Source organism: Hylobates moloch, unplaced genomic scaffold, assembly GCF_009828535.3.
Source record: "Hylobates moloch isolate HMO894 unplaced genomic scaffold, HMol_V3 SCAFFOLD_2, whole genome shotgun sequence".
In the NCBI taxonomy this organism is placed as follows: domain Eukaryota; kingdom Metazoa; phylum Chordata; class Mammalia; order Primates; family Hylobatidae; genus Hylobates; species Hylobates moloch.
This window is the reverse complement of record NW_026652277.1, coordinates 6,614,013-6,629,051: the sequence shown is the minus strand read 5'-3', so window position 1 is coordinate 6,629,051 and position 15,039 is coordinate 6,614,013.

Genomic DNA, 15,039 nt, shown 5'->3' with positions numbered 1-15,039 from the left:
CAACACATGAGCTTGCCTCTTGTTCATGTCCACCGGTGCTCACCCTTCCTCCTTGCCTGCTCAGCATGCCCCATCTCTTGCATTCCAACCTTCAACCTGGTATCCACCTTCTCAAATCACCTTCTTGACCTAGCAGCCTCCCACACACCCCACAGGGGCCATCATCAGCTCTCTTCATCTGGATCCATTGTTCTGCTTATTCATTGACTTTGCCACCTCAGTATGCAGTCTTTGAGAATCAGTACCTTCCATTTTTCATGAACTGTACAATCTGATAGCATCACACAATAGTAGCTGTTTACTGAGTTACATTTAAAAAAATAGTCCAGGATAAATGATTTCTGAATTACAATCTTTAGCATTTTTCAGAGGTGCACACTTTATTTTAATTTGCTCCTTCTGTCCACGTCTTAGTTTAATTCTGAACAGTCCACTAAACATTTATGCAAGACTCCCCTTCCAACAAATTGAGCATTCATTTTCATATATCTTGTATCCATTAAAGGTAGTTTCCTGCTTTCATGCCTTTTAAGCATTATAAAGACTGAGTAGAAAGTGGACATCTATGGGACGTCGTGACAGTAGATATCTATGGGATATCATAACAGGGTCTGCTCAAGTTCTGCCAAGTTCTAGAAAACTCCATCATTCTGACTCTCCATTAGTCTTTGGTAACTGGCTCTGCATCTATCAGAAGGCACATGGAGTCTCCCTGATTAAGTTTCTGGGGTCTCTTTGATGCTTGTGCCTCTTTTTTTTATTTTTGAGACAGGGTCTTGCTCTGTCGCCCAGGCTGGAGTGCATTGGCACAATCTTGGCTCACTGCAACCTCCACATCCTGGGTTCAAGCAATCCTCTCGCCTCAGCCTCCCTCGTAGATGAAACTACAGGCATATGCCAACATGCCCAGCTATTTTTGGTATTTTTAGTAGAGGTGGGATTTCACCATGTTTGCCAGTCTGGTCTTGAACTCCTGACCTCAGGTGATCCACCTGCCTCGGCCTCCTGAAGTGCTGGGATTACGGGCGTGAGCCACTGCACCCCGCCTCATGCTCGTGCCTTTATCACTCATACTCTTGTCTCTTTCTAAAACTCCTTTTAGGGGGAATGTTTGGGAATTATTGCTATCCTTAGCACATTTACCCTCCTCTGGCACTTGGTACTTGCCTGAGCATTCCAGGTTTGCTTGAGTACAAGGACATGGCCACTTGGTTTGCCCTGGTTCCGTGAGTGTTCCCTCTGGTACAGTCTTTCAGTCTCAGCCTCTTGTTGGTCTCTGCATTCCAGAAGTTTCCTCTGGGTTGACATCCCATCTCTGTAAACATCATGTGATTCATTTTCATTAGGAGATGTGTAGTTGAAGAGCATAAGGTTCCAATTTCATATGAGGAGAAACTGAGATTTACACAAAGCTTTATAGGAAATAGTAATAAAGCTGGAGTTGGCTATTGTAAGATGAAAATAAACAAAGACTGTTTGCCCACACCAGGTGTTACCTGGTAGATCTGGGACATGAGCAGTTCATCAAATACGGCAATTCTAAGTTACTCACATGAAGGAAAGAAGGCAATCTTCAACAGTCATGAGATTCGGACATTTCCCTACAGAGCTTTTATCAAATTTCTCACATCCTGATTGATGTGAATTGTCCCGGGTTTGTGTCCTTTCATTGTGGGGGAAAGTGAAGCAGTGAAATTAACGAGGCAGCAACTTCGAAGACCAGAAGACAAGTGAGCTTCCCAAGTAATCAATAGTTGGCCAAGGATGTTGACCTCACAGTGAAGGTAGTTTTGAGAATGAGAACATGACCAATGTTTAAAACTCTCATTCCACCTGCTCTTTAGATGGCTGTAAACTCCTAAAAGGCAGATCTATGTGCTCTGCTTATGACATACGCTCATAACCCTTAGCTCAGGGGCTTATAAGTAGAGAACATTCACCAAACTATCGTTGAATAAAGAATGAATTAATATTATCATAGCTACCAGTACTGGATTTCCATATTATATCCCAGAGATAAACACAGTAAGATGCAATCTTATTAAGATAATATCAAGGTTGTAAAAATATTTCTGGCAGAGCTAAATTTTTCTATTTCTTTAGGGCCAAGATTACTATGTACAGTAATAGGATGAAAACAGATTAGGAAAATTCCCCGACATAAATAAGAGTTAGTAAAATGCAGAATGTTCAGTGAGGTGCACAGACATTTTAAAAGATTTATGTCCTGGGTTGCCACCGTATTTTGATACTTCCCGATTGCATTTTATGTAAAAATTGAACTTTGAAAGAATTTTATAATTCATTTTAAAGTTAATTTTGTGCATTCATTATTAACCAAAGAAGTATACAACTGTGATAAAATAGCTTGCTAACAGTAGCTACCCAGGGACTACACAAACTATATGGTATTATGCAGTTGTTCTTTTGCATATTTCATTTACTCAGGGGGAAAATATTATAATTTGTAATTTCCATATTGCCAGATTGTTGTGCATTCTCCAATGATTACTCTATTTGTTTGGAATCTGTCAATTTCTGCACAATTTCATAAGACAATTTGACTTCCCAAACACCGGAAGAATCTCGGAGGGCTGCATTTCAATTGAAAATTGAAAAGATCACAGTTACTTCTCAAGAATACCAACTCAGCATCATCATTTGTTACAGCACCTTCCCAGTCTATTTCTCTTTTCTCCCCTGAAGCTTAACTATTTGATTTCATCTTGGTACAATAACATTTTCAAAAATGTAATCGTAAATATTATTTTAATGCTGAAATAAGAAATGTGGGAGATGCAGTTATTATAAGTTTGCTGTATGCTGCAATTGCCTTACAAATTCACCTAGATTTATGTGGGGATTAAATGCAGTAACTCTCTTGCAAAGACTCAAAACAATTTCCACAGCATTTAATATATGAATTGTATAAACAATTTTCAAACATTATTAAGTTAAAGAAATTCTATTTGGTCCTTGCCTGTACATTGTCCACGCTTAACAGTGTTCTCCTCAGCTCCCTTCCAGCCCAGCAACTGAAAAGTTCTAATACCATTATACTGCGTTCACAGCGGCCCATTTAATTTTGCTTTGCTTCATCAAGTTGTTCCTCAAATAGGTTTTGCAATTAGAGCGGATGTCATGTCAATCAGGAAAATCTGTTTGTTTAATTCTATCAAGTCAGCGAGTATTTACTGAATGCCTACTTGGAGCTGAGTGCTGAAAATACTCTTTTCTGCAATATTCTGGGCTGCTGGCTCACTGGATCCTTGAAGGATTTTTTTTTTTCAGGCTCCTTCTTCAAAGTCCTAGTTCTTTAAACCAGAGAGCACAAATTAACAGAGTAGCTAAGGGAACTTTTTTCAGCTTCATTTTTCTTACCCATTAGAGTTGTTATTGAGAAATTTTCATGCATTCAACACTATGCGTAGGCAACGAACATATGTAGCAGAAAATAATAAGGATAAATATGTAATTTAGAAGCAATCTACGATATATATATGCTAGTAGCATGGTTTAAGATTGTGTTTTATTTTAATTTTTTTGGAGATGGAGTCTCACTCTGTCACCCAGGCTGAAGTGCAAGGGTGCAATCATGGTTCACTGCGGCCTCTGCTTCCCAGGTTCAAGTGATTCTCCTGCCTCAGCCTCCTGAGTAGCTGGGATTACAGGTGCCCGTCACCACACCTGGCTAATTTTTGTATTTTTAGTAGAGACGGGATTTTGCCATGTTGGCTAGGCTGGTCTTGAACTCCTGACCTCAGGTGATCCGCCTGCCTCAGCCTCCCAAAGTGCTGGGGTTATAGGTGTGAGCCACTGTGCCCAGCCCAAGAGTTTGTATTAAGAGGGACTATATTATAGAGGTCAAGTCCCTGGTCTGTCAGTTAGTAGTTGCTGACCATAAGCTAGTTGTTTAACTTCTCTATATCTCAGTTGCTCATATGTAAAATGGGAAGAGTAATAGAGAATGCCTCATAAGGCTGTTGAAGGATTAAATGACATAATTCCTATAAGGCATTGTAGTTAGATGACAAATCAGGATGTCCAGAGGCTTATTTGGGTACTTACGAGAAAGCTGGCTCCAGGGGTCCAAGTTAGCTCAGCTCCGGAAGCTCCCATTTCTCAAAAGGCCATTTCCCCAACCAGGAAGCTTCCATTGTCACATAGTCATGTAGATGTGCTGGACCCCCAGAACTGCAAATGTGTAGAACTGATTCACAATGGAACTTCCCTCTGTTCTTGAACATTGGCCAGAGTATGCTGTCCACATATGCCCTGTCTAAACTGCAGGGTAAAGAGAAGTCACAGATGCTGTGACCTCTAACTCCTCCTCACTTGTAAGTTACCCTGCCCCATGAACTTTGTATATTTGCACCAGAGCCAAGGAATGCAAGTGCAAAGGTGAGGAAAGCTTCCCAGAGGGGATGTCCCAGTTGGTTCTCAAAGGATGGGAAGGATCTTTGTAGGATATACAGGAGTTGACCCACTGTGGCCCTTAGGCAGAGCAGAGGGCCACAGTGGGTCACCTCCTCTTCATCCTACAAAGTCCAACTCAAGCTTTCACTTCCTTGTGACCTCCCTGGTGACCACTGAGCCCAGGCGCAGCCCCTCTCAGAGAACAGGGTGCGCCCTCCTTCCAGGCACAGCCCCTCTCCCAGAACAGGGTGAGCCCTCCTTCCAGGTGCAGCCCCTCTCAGAGCACAGGGTGCGCCCTCCTTCCAGGTGCAGCCCCTCTCAGAGAACGCGGTGAGCCCTCCTTCCAGGTGCAGCCCCTCTCCCAGAACAGGGTGCACCCTCATTCTTCCCTCTGGCGCTCTCACTTGCATATTCCCCATGGTCACATTTAATAGTCACCACCTCGTTGTCTCTGAGGTAAATGCTTCCTTCTAGACCCCAGGGAATTCCTTAAATGTTGGGTGTATGAGTATTCACTCTCATCCCCAGATCCTAGGACTTTTGCTAGCATCAGGGACTCTGTAAATATTGTTGAAATACTAATCTGATGAGTTTCCTTATTGATTAAATGAGGGGGTTGGTCTCGTTCAGAATCTCCCAGTGGTTCACTGTGTAATATTCATTCTTTGCAAAACTAATGTGCTTTACATGAAAAGGGGTTCTATGATTAAATATGTTTTGCCACTGCTGGGTTAACTAGATTAAGGAGATTTCTTTACCATGACTGCTCATATCTGGAATGTGGTATAGAGTGTTTTCCAAACTTATCTGAAGACAGAATCCTGTTTTCTTGCTGTCCTCTTAAGACAGTGATCCCAGCACATACTTTGCTAATCTCCATCTTAAAGATTCTTCTAGCACCATGTTTACCTGCTAAAGGCCCTGTTGCAAATAATTAATCTGTGATAGATTTAAATAAGTAAATTGTTAGGAAGAATGACTTTATATATGACAGCTGGACAATATCCGGTGGAAAGGATAAGAAAAATGATCCACTGTGAATTAGTTTATATTATAAAGACCCTTTTTCACGCTTGATCATCAGCTGGAAATGGCATAGAACATGCTGAGGCTGGCAATTATCTTCTAACTCTCAACTACAACATTTAAAAAAAAAATGTGGCCAGGCGTGGTGGCTCACACCTGTAATCCCAGCACTTTGGGAGGCCGAGGCAGGCGGATCACGAGGTCAGGAGATCGAGACCATCCTGGCTAACATGGTGAAACCCCCTGTCTCTACTAAAAATACAAAAAATTAGCCTGGCATGGTGGCGGGCGCCTGTAGTCCCGGCTACTCAGGAGGCTGAGGCAGGAGAATGGCACGAACCCAGGAGGCAGAGCTTGCAGTAAGCCGAGATTGCACCACTGCACCCCAGCCTGGGCAACAGAGTGAGACCCCATCTCAAAAAAAAAAAAAAATGTTACTTCAACTTCAATTATTTATGCTTTTTAAAATTGAGAAAACAGGCTGGGCGTGGTGGCTCACACTATGATCCCAGCACTTTGGGAGGCCAAGGCAGGCAGATTACCTGAGGCCAGGAGTTCGAGACCAGCCTGGCCAACATGGTGAAACCCTCTCTAATAAAAATACAAAAATTAGCCAGGCATGGTGGCACACACCTGTAGTCCCAGTTGCTGGGGAGGCTGAGGCAGGAGAATCACTTGAACCCAGGAGGCAGAGGTTGCAGTGAGCTAAGATGGCACCACTGCACTACAGCCTGGGTGATATAGCAAGACCCTTTCTTGAAAAAAAAAAAAAAAAAAGAACTGAGAAGAAAAGACTTAAAGGAAAATTGGGGGAATGATCTACTGTTTTTTAAGAAGGATAGATTCTTTCACTCCCCGATATTAACTGAGTCCCAGTGGAGGTATTCAGAATCTGTCACTGAAAAAAACACCTTCTTTTCTTCAGATTAAAACAAACGTTGTGCTGATAAGTAAGTTTTCGTTGAAATTCCAAGATCTCTTTCAGCCTCATATCCTCTGGACGGTTAGTGGACAAACAGTGCTTTAGTCTGAATCTGATATATGATCCCCTTACAAAATCATGCTGAGTCTGCATGGGAAAGACAGAGGTATTCATTTATTCCTGACTTGTTCATTCTACTCTGCTTTTTCCTTGTGAGATGACGACGACTGATGGTGCTGATGATCATGATGATGATGACCGTGATGGTGATTCTTATTGTAATTTTGACACAGAGCCTCACGCTGTTACCCAGGCTGTAGTGCAGTAGTGAGATCCTAGCTCACTACACCTTCCAACTCCTGGACTCAAGCGATCCTTCCACCTCAGCCTCTCAAGTGCCTGGGCCTACAGGTGGGCACCACCCAACCCGGTTAATTTTTAAATTTTTCTGTAGAGACAGGGTCTTGCTATGTTGCCCAAGCTGATCTTGAACTCCTAGTCTCAAGTGATCCCCCTGTCTCAGCCTCCCAGGGCGCTGGGATTATGGACATGAGCCGCCATGCTTTGCCCCTTGAGATTATTTTTAATAGACTTGGTGTAATTAATCTTACACAGAGATGCTCTGTGGTGCCATTCATACCCGAAGCTCCCCATGAGACCAGGCTGAAGGCTCAGCAGAAACCCCCTCTTTGCCTGGCTACCTCTGTGCACTCTCCCACCTCCCTCACCACGCTGCAGGTTTCCCCTGAGGGAATCCCCATCTCAGGTTCTGCTTCCAGGGAAATTGACCTAAGACAGGCCCACTTTATTTTTCTCTCCCCATTAACCAGCTTTCTCTGTTTACCCAGGTTTTGACATCAAAATGGCTTGGGTTTGCGATGGCACCAGTTTGAGATCAATTTTTTAAAAAATCAACTTGCTATAGTCTCTGGGTCTCCTGGTTCCAATTGTTTTATAATCAGATTGGCCAGGTAACAACCACTGAGTTCTTTCTGCCTTGATCATGCGGCACAGACAAGCGTCCATCAGGAAAAACAGTCTTCAGAGAAGGTGTGGTGGGTGGGGTATGCACTCAAGGCACAGACCCTGCACAGCTTGGACTTTTCCATCAGAGTGTACACGGCTTGAAGTCAAGGATCATGGCCTTTTTTTTTTTTTTTTTTGAGAGGGAGTCTCTCCCTGTCGCCCAGGCTAGAGTGTAGTGTCACAATCTGGGTTCACTGCAACCTCTGCCTCCCGGGTTAAAGCCATTCTTCTGCCTCAGCCTCCTGAGTTGCTGGGACTACAGGCACGCCCAGCTAATTTTTGTATTTTTAGTAGAGACGGGGCTTCACCATATTGGCCCGGCTGGTCTTGAACTCCTGACCTTGTGATCCGTCCATCTCAGCCTCGCAAAGTGCTGGGATTACAGGTGTGAGCCACCGGGCCTGGCCAGATCATGCCTTTTAATGTCCATACCCAAGAGATTTAATGACACACTGTAAGGTTTATAATGTACTGAATAAGTGAGTCAAGAAATGAATCTTTCCATGGCTCACCTCAGCCCATGATGACCCTTCCCTTCTTTGCAGCCTTTGCTTTTTATAATGGGTACACCACACCATCAAGCATCAGACTATGTCATAGCTTGCATTATTTTCCAGTTCTTTATGTATGTGATGGCCTCATTTCTCTAAATTGTAAAACCTCCAAGCTTAGCTGAACTCCATTTTCCAAATTAGACACTATACAACGAGTCATTCGTTTTGCTTTTAAAAGCATTTATTAAGTGCTGGGAGCCAGGCAACAGGCTGGATTCTGAAGATTCAACAAGGAACAAGCAACAGTGCCTACCTTCAAGAAATGCACAGTGCCGTGAGGAAGATAAGTCAGTAGCCAGAAACGTGAAATAAACGCTGTGGATAAAGATAAGCTCGGGGTGCTGGGTAAACATGGACGAGGGAAACATACCTCAGATTGCACATTTCACAGGGTTGTGGTCAGGACTGGATGATATAAACAATCTGGATATAATAAATATTAAGAATTTTGCACATGGTGTCTGCTCCATAAATATTAGTTCACATAGCATTCTCCTTCCTTTTTGCCAAACCTTGTTGCAAAGGACTCTTGCTAGAAGATAAACTAGTGGCTTCTTAAGAGATACTGTTTTTAAGAGCACTGATAGATATAACTGATGTGATATTTTTAGGCTAGAAATAGGCTATATTGTATTCACTTCCCTACATGCCTCCCAATACAGTTTGATCATTCTGAAAACTAGGCAAAAACACCTCTGCACAAAAGGATCTGCTTATCATCCTAACGTGAGCTCTTTTCCTCCCATCTCATAACTCTTAGAGGAGCGAATAAGAACATTCCGGACTTGGAGAGACTTGAGTTCTGATCCTGATTCCCTGACAATCTTTCTGATCATGGACAAGTTACTTTCCTAAACCTCATTTTCCTCTGCTGTAAGTGGGGGAAATAGTACCCACCTCAAAGAATTGTTGTGATGATTCAAGAAGATAACTTATGGATAGATCTTAGCACACTCAATCATTCAACAAATGTTAGTTGAGCACCTGCTCTGTGTTGGATGCTAAAGATAGAGAAGAGGAAAACAAACAAAAAACCCAAAAACAACAACAAAGAAAAACCACAGAACAAATTATACCTGCCCTCATTGAGCTTACACTCTGGTGGGGGAGAGAGAAAATATATAAGATAGAGATAAGGACGACTCATAGTATGTTTGAAAGTGATAAGAGCTAGGAAGGGAAAAGAAAACAGAGCAAAGGAGGATATAAAGTAGAAGGCAGGCATTGAAATTCCCGGAGGGCGAATTATCTGAAGAAAGACCTAAACAGGTAGTGCCTGGCACAGGTGAATACATGGTAAATTTTAGCTATTTTGCTAGGATATATTTTTGCTCCACTGCTCTGGATTTGGAGCACATTGTGGCCAACGTGTCTTAGAGAATGCTGATTTAAGGTAATGACTTGGAGTTGTCACACTTTGCTAGCGAATAGACTTAACCACCATTCAGATTTCTCATCTGCATTACTGGCTGCTCTCATTTTTTCCCCTCTGCACTCATGAAGGTTCTTTTCTTAAAACAAACACACATCATCCCCTTCTGGAGTGATATTGCTACCAGAGGAGCTACTAAAGCATTTGCTCTTGCATCTTTCATAAGGACCTGTCCCCATAAAAGAAGCACTCTGTCTCCCACAATTGTTTCTCATCAGATGCTAAATTACATAAAAGGATGCCTTGTTCCAAGTGGAGCATGGGGGCCCCTCACTCAAATGTGGTTAGTGCTGCTAATGGGATCTGCGTGGCTTGCATGGAGGGGGAGACCTTTAGTCTGTCATAGAAGTTGACATTCTAAATAGCAACAGGTTCCAGATAGAAATACCCAGCGTCAACACACTTGGTTACTGAGTTAACGTGATGACACCACAATCCAAGGGGCTGGGAGTGCAGTAGAAACAGTTGTCCCTGGTGATCAAGGAAGTGAGAAGAGAAGGATTTTCTTGCATCTATTTTCTCTTTTCTAGCCAGACAAAAATCCTCAAATTCCTAAGATGAAACCATTTGATCTGAACTTTCCATCTGCATCTTTTTCTCCTTTTATTCATCCATCTCAAGCTTTTGACCACGTCCTTTCCAGCTCTAATCAATAACAGTTTGCTAAACACCCAGTTGTTAAACACCCAGTTGAGGAAGAGACTGTTTGACCACGTCCCTTCCAGCTCTAGTCAATAACTGTTTGCTAAACACCCATTTGAGGGTGAGACCGAGCTGTGTGATCCTGGGCAAGTTGTGCAAATTGTTCAGGCTTCAGTTGCTTCTTCTTTGACGTGGGAATGAGAACACCTAACCAGATAAAACATGAGATTCTGTGAGTGAGGGTTGTGAGCTCAGCAAAGATTCAATGACACCAAAAATTATCTCTTAAGGGGCTTCTTGTATAGCTGGACAGACAATGTTGGCACCTGGATGAAGGAAAAAAGACCACATATGCAATGCTAAGGTATAAAGAAAGCAAGGATTCCAAGATAGATGACTCACTACTAATGGCTCAACAGTCTCTTCCTGGCATAGCACTAGTATATGACAGTAAGTACAGCAGTGTGTGTGTGTGTGTGTGTGTGTGTGTGTGTGTGTGTGTGTGTGTGTTGGACAGATAAATCAACTGTGGCATACCCGTACAATAGGATACCAGGGAACAATGGAAATGAATGATCTATAGCTTCATGTGAAAGCACGAATGAAGATTTTTAAAACGAAGGGAAAGACACCTGGGTTCAGCTGAAGCGCCAGCTTGTTCCACCCAGAGAAGCCCACTTTGTGAGAACCAACAGGAAGGAGCTTGAGCTGCCTGAACCTCTTCTCTATGAATTCATGGCATAATGGGTGTTAAAAAAATAAAAGACCTCTGGACCGTAAAAATGTTTTTCTTCATTGGGTAGAAGTGTGGTGTCATCTCCCCCAGAGAAATGTTTAAAGCAAATTTAAATCGTGTCCAAAAAAAAAAGATCTGATTCTATTTACTCAGCCTACAAGATGAACAGAAGCAAATGTAAAACCAGCAATTCAATAAACAAGAGAGAGAAGGAGAAATAAATGGAAAACACAAAAATCTCCCACTCACAAACCAAAATTCCAAGAACACACAAACCATCTCATGCTAAGAAAAAAACAAAAAATTCAGAACTGAAATTCCCTTTCAGTTGAGTTCACTGAAGTTGCTGTATAGAATATTAGAATATTTAAAAATGTAGAGTCTCAGTAATAATGAACAAAACATAACAGAAAAAAGATAGTAAAAAATTATAAAGCATTTAGAAAACATTTAACAAAATACATGCAAGACTTTTACAGAGAAAAACATAACCTCCTGAAGTACATGTAAAATACATGAATAAATTAAAATTATATCTTCTTCTGCATAGTCAATAGTATAAAAGAAGTCAATTGTCCCCAAATTTTTACAAATTTAATTAATACAAATCCAATCAATACCCTAACAAAGTTTTCTCTAGACTTGAACAAGTCTAAATTCATAATGAAGAATAAAATATCAAGAATAGGCAAGACAACTTTGAATAGAAACAACAGGCAGGAAAATTTCCTTTACCAAGTAACAGGGGTTATTAGATAGTGTGATGACAGCATTGATCAGGATAGACGCACACACCAATGAAACCAAATATTGACCAGACGTAGACCTGCACTTGAATGTAAACTTGAAATATGACAAGTGGGATGGCCAGTCAATGGGGAAAGGATAGACCCTGGGCAATTAAAATAGAATAGGGCAATTTCACTAGCCCACATGTCCATTCCACATCATTCCACACTTATCAGATTAGCAATCATGAAAAACACCACTGCATGTTGTCAAGGTGCAGAGCAGGGATGAATTTCCTACGCCACGAGTGGAAGCTAGCGCTAACACTTTGTGTGTGTGTGTGTGTGTGTGTGTGTGTGTGTGTGTGTGTGTGTTTAGAGGTAGAGTCTCACTATGTCGCCCAGCCTGGAGTGCAGTGGTGCGATCTTGGCTCACTGCAGCTTCTAACTCCTGGGCTCAAGTGATCTTCTCACCTCAACTATCCAAGTAGCTGGGACCACAAACAAGCATCAACATTCCCAGCTAATTATTTCTTTTCTTTTTTTTTTTTTTGTAGAGATGTGGTCTCACTGTAGTCTCAAATGCCTGGGCTCAAGTGATGCTCCTGCCTCAGCCTCCCAAAGTGCTGAGATTACACGGGTGACCCACTGCACTTGAACCATTTTGGATAATACTGGTAGCACCACCACAAAGAAAATTCTAGAGAGTTTGGGGAAAACAAAATATAAACTTTTGATTTTAAGGAGCATAATGAAGCAATTGCTTCTAAGAAGGAATGCCACAAAGTGGAAATGTAATAATTCCAGGAGAATGCCGAGAGACAACTGCAGGTTATAAGACAGGAGTGAGGAGAACTCAGAGAATAAATAGAAGAAAAAGCAAAACCGTCATAGAAACGAAAAGGAAATCCAGTGGTCACAAGAGAGAATCAACGGTGTGATAAAAAGACAAAGGGTCCTGAAGGATAGAAATGAGAAAAATAAAATAAAGTAATATAGTAACACATAGTGAAAAAGCCCTAGAAAGAAAATGATAGATGTAAAATAAATGCACTGGAATTTTCTTTCTTTCCTTCTTTCTTTCTTTCTTTCTTTCTTTCTTTCTTTCTTTCTTTCTTTTTCTCTTTCTTCTTTCTTTCTTTCTTTCTTTCTTCTTTTTTTTTTCTGACACAGAGTCTCGCTCTGTCACCCAGGCTGGAGTGCAGTGGTGCCATCTTAGCTCACTTCAACCTCTGCCCCCTGGGTTCAAGTGATTCTCCTGAATCAGCCTCCTAAGTAGCTGGGATTACAGGTGCACGCCACCACACCTAGCTAATTTTTGTATTTTTAGTAGAGACGGGGTTTCACCATGTTGGCCAGGCTGGTCTCAAACTCCTGACTTCAAGTGATCCACCCTCCTTGGCCTCCCAAAGTGCTGGATTACGGGTGTGAGCCACTGCCCCTGGCCAGAATTTTCAAAGATGAATGAAATAGAGCAAATGAGCAAAGGCATAAATTAAATAAAAGGAAACAAATCTGCATGCTGAACAGGCATACTATGAGCCAGAAAATACTCACCACAAATTGTCAGCATCAAAATATAATTTTGTGAAATTGTTGAACTAGAAAAATGAAAGGAGACATCCTGGGAAGCCAGGTAAAAGTACTGTCACTAAAACAAGGGAACAAATAGGGCTGGCTTTAGATGTTTCCAGAGCAACATGAAGACCAAGAAACAATGCTTATAAGACATAGACGAAAATAAATTGTGGACCAAGGATTTTCATGGGGCCAAGCTCTCCTTATAGTATAACCAATCCGAAAAAGAGTTTTGATCTGCAAACCTCAGATTATATTTTTCCTATAAGCCCATGTTGGGGTAACTGCTAAAGAATGAGGTTTCTTCAACTAAGAGATGACTAAGAAACTGAGAAAGGTATAGCAAAAGGACTAATAGTAGTGCATGAATATATTCAACTGTACAAATAAGATTGAAATGGTGGGGGATCAGTGAGGCAGGATAAAATACAAATGGTACATGCCCAAACAAGGTATAAATGCTATGAGTGATAAATGTAGGAGAGGCAGAGGGAAAGAGTACGAGTAGATAGGTTTGCTAATTGCTTCATCTATAACGCTAGATATCAAAGGTACCATTTAAAACTCACAAACCAGGAAACAGAAGCAGTAGCATATTTCATACTACATAGTTAAGCACCAAGAAAGGTAATATTATTAAATGAAATTGGGTCATGGAGAGTAGGGAGGAGGAGATAATAGCTATGAACTAAAGAGAGTGCTGGTGATAATGCATAAATTTGCAATTATAAGGGTAATCAACCATTAAACAAAAATATTTTTTAACTCTGTGATGAAAGTACTATCCACGGAGTGCATAGTAAAAGACCTTTAAGATATCAGGAACACATAAACATAAATAAAAGGTAGAACTAAAGCTTGACATATCTATCACATTAACAAGTTAAATGAGTTTCACTTATCTATTAATACAAATGGATTTCAGTTTGGATCAAAACCAAACACAACTTGAAGCTAAATGAAAACAGCATTCCTAAAACAGAGCTTCACAAATCATGGAAATACAAGTATATAAATATAAAATAACAGAGATACGCTAGTCAAATGCAATTGAAAAGAAAATGATCACAAACTTTCGTATCAGACAACATGGAGTTCAGGCCAGAAGAAGATGGACAAGGGCACTTTGTAATGCCGACTTGTGTGAGTCATAATGAAAACACATTAGCCCTGCACTAAATATAAAATAACAGCCACAGTCATGAAGCAGGGATTAAAGGAGACACAAGAAATCGAAGCGAACTGGTAGCAGGAAATCTTAATTTATCTCTGTCAGTCATGACAGGTCAAGTACAAAAGAAAATATGGATGCAGTAGTTCTAAATAACATTACATGATTGATCAATGTGTATCTAACATTCTATCCTGAAGACACTGAATAAACCTTTTCAAAGTGGCCCCAGCGCTCTCAGTACACATTGTATACCCATGTACAGTATACATTGGGTCACAAAGATATCCTAAATAATGCTCCCAAACTACAGAAAGCACAGGCAGTTTTCTGTGATCACAGTGCAGTAAGACTAGTAGTTAATGAAACTGGATAACTAAAAGTTATTTCAACCTTTAAAATATATATAAATAATTATGTATTATTATTATAATAAATATATCTAAAAATATATATATTATTTATATATAAATAATATAATTTATATTATTTATATATAAATAATATAATTTATATTATTTATATATAATTAAATAATTATATTAAATTATATTTATAAATTAAATTAAATTAATTAAATTAAATTATAATATATATATAAATATATATTAAATTATATTAAAATATTAAAATATAGATTATATTGCAGATGACATTTGCTATCTGCAGATGACAATAAAACTAAATATTTGGAAAACTGAAGTGAACTCATTGATCAATTTTAAAAACTATAAGAATATACTAAAGGAATAAGGTATAAAATTATTACACTGAAATCAATAGCTTTCATATATATTAATAGTAGCCC